Source organism: Octopus bimaculoides, chromosome 4 (assembly GCF_001194135.2).
Source record: "Octopus bimaculoides isolate UCB-OBI-ISO-001 chromosome 4, ASM119413v2, whole genome shotgun sequence".
NCBI lineage: Eukaryota > Metazoa > Mollusca > Cephalopoda > Octopoda > Octopodidae > Octopus > Octopus bimaculoides.
This window is the reverse complement of record NC_068984.1, coordinates 29,927,285-29,930,053: the sequence shown is the minus strand read 5'-3', so window position 1 is coordinate 29,930,053 and position 2,769 is coordinate 29,927,285. Positions and strand designations below refer to the sequence as shown.

At 32.2% G+C, this 2,769-nt stretch overlaps 1 long non-coding RNA gene across 2 annotated transcripts in view; it reads right to left on the bottom strand.

The window, feature by feature from the left end:
* LOC128247567 (uncharacterized) overlaps positions 1-2,191 on the bottom strand; it is a 57,830-nt gene extending 55,639 nt beyond the window's left edge. Inside the window, exon 1 of one of the 2 annotated variants that reach the window (XR_008263889.1) lies at positions 2,075-2,191. This is a non-coding gene — a long non-coding RNA (uncharacterized LOC128247567). Of the gene's footprint in view, positions 1-1,610; positions 1,807-2,074 lie in introns of those variants that run through there. The other variant, XR_008263890.1, reaches the window with a different exon arrangement.
* Between the last annotated feature and the right edge of the window lie 578 nt (positions 2,192-2,769).

The window sequence follows — 2,769 nt, the reverse complement described above, 5'->3', positions numbered from 1 at the left end:
ATTATTATTATTATTATTATTATTATTATTATTATTATTATTATTATTATTATTATTATTATTATTATTATTATTAATAATAATAATACTAATGATAATAATAATAACATCGAAAAATACCTTAGGAATGAGAACCCAGGTTCGAAATTTTCCCCAAACACCTGATGACGGCTGGATGGTATATCAGCCGAAACGTTGTGTTAACAACAAACAAGATGAGGACAAATATCCGTCAAATGTAAATAATGTACATAATTCCTCATTTCTTAAATGTAGAATTGTATATATATATATGTGTGTGTGTGTGTGTGTGTGTGTGTGTGTATGTGTGTGTGTGTGCGTGCGCGCGTGTGTGCGAGTGTGTGTGTGTGTGTGCGTGTGTGTATGAATTAATTATGCGTGTGTGTATAGAGTGAGAGAGAGAGAGAGAGAGGGGGTGTATTGTCTGTAAGTCTGAAAATATACAAAAAATTTAAACACTGTGATGCAATGGAATTGGTTATTTCGTCTTATATGATCGCACTCTGTATCAATCTAAAAATGGTGAATAGTGTATGTTTATCATAGGCATTCAAATGGATATAATGCGGTTTGTGACAAATTCTTATAAGTTAGTGTGAACTGCAAATTAATATCAGCCTGCTACAAAAGTATGCACGAACAGAAACCGATCAAAGGATTCTGAGAGGATTTTCCAAAATTTATTGAAGCAATACCAAAGGCATAGATCAATTAATAAAGTGTGAATTGATTACAGGGGTGGGAAATGATTCAACTTGTCCCATAATTGAGAATTTAACTTTTAGGAACAGAACTTAAATAGGACAGAGATTGATCAATTTCTGCTAAGAGAAAGATCTATGTATAATGAATACTTTTTTAGTTGCGCAAAAGACGATTATACTCTTCGCTTCTGCAAATACGCAATACTATAATGAAATCGATTATGTGATAATAATAATGAAAAAAGCAAGAAACGTATGATTCATTCAAGCAAAACTTCACCAGATGTTGATTATAGATATGAGTAATGGGAATTTAAGTTTAAATCTATGAAGAAAATAAGTTATCAATAAAAACTATCTGAAAGTATTTCTGCAAACTTTTATTGATAACAGTTCGTCGAACGTTGGAAATATAATTTGTACTAAGTATTCTGAAGGTCTTTAAAATCAAGTAAAATATTTCATAAAATAAAATGTAGAAAAGGAATATTCCAAGAATTGAAATGACAAAAACAATCACGGTGATTATCTGAAAATGCAACTGATATTGCAAAAGAAATCATGTGTCTGAAATCAAGAATTCATAATTAAATAGGCGAGAATTAATGCAACAGAACTCCGATTTTCAAAGGAAATAATGAAAAGTTAAAAAGCACCTATTCTTAAATCTATAACTGTAAGAAACAAATAGAATCAGACATTTATAGGAGAATATGAAATCATGGAATAATGAAAAGTATATGAAAAATTTTGTGCAAAATATCCAATAAAACGAAGGAAAATTAATACTGGTGAATATGCAAATAAAGGATCTGAATCTGTCAAAGTATTAAATACAATATTAAAAATTAAAACAAACATTGAATGGACAATATTGAAACTCACTATTCAAAATATATCACCAAAAGTTGAACATCTAAGTGAAGTGGTGTCAAATTTGCGATACAGAGGGACATTGCTCCAATGACGTGAAAAAGCAAGCGCTCTTCTTTGTAAAACTTGAAGTGTACATACGTGTTTTGCTTCCCTCTGCCAGTCAGTAGCAAGCTACACAGCTGCAAAGCCAAACTGACTGTTTATATATGTATTTGTAACTACGTGTTTAACTACAAGCCCGTAAGTACGTTTTTCTTTTCTTTTAGTTAACTACAAATTATTATATACCCAAATAACCACTTGTTTATAAACAAACAAATAATCAAAAACTCACACTCACAAGAGAGAATATATCGATATATACACTTATTTAATATATCTTCAGATAATCAAAGTCTAACACACATGAAAAAGAATATATACATATATTTGATACAAAACCAAACTAAGAGAAAAAGAACATGCAGACTAACCAGCAGACATAAAACAAACGAAAGTGGTCTGATAATGAGATAGACCGCTTAATAAGCACATGGTTTTCTCTCAGTCAAACAGAAAACAGAAACACTTCCTGTCTAAATGAGATTTCCGAAGAGACAACGCATATACTCAACACGCAATCTGTTAAGCAGATACGCAGCAAACTAAAATACATCGAGGTCTCCTTCAAACTAATTCAGGGTCATTTTGAAATACAATCCTTCGATATATTTACTCTTCAAGAACAACTAGAAAATCATGCACAACAACAACGACAACAACAACAACTACAACAACAGCAGCCAGATAATCATGAGCAGCAACAACAAGCAAAACGACAACAATAACTGCCAGAAATCATGAACAGCAACGACAACAGCAGGAAGAACCGCTCCTAAATTCCAGCATAATAACTGATTAACTGAACGATAGTATCTCTTTACCACTCGCTCACTCATCACTCTCACAGCAGCCACCACAATCGTCGTCGTCATCATCATCATCATCATCATCATAATCATCATCTTCCTCGTCATCATCATCATCATCATCATCATCATCATCATCATCATCATCACCACCACCACCGCTGCCATCATCGTCTTCTACCACCTCAAATACTAAGAATAAGCCACTGCTTTCTTCCCTCACATCTTTTCTTTTATTCTTTTATTTGTTTCAGTCATTT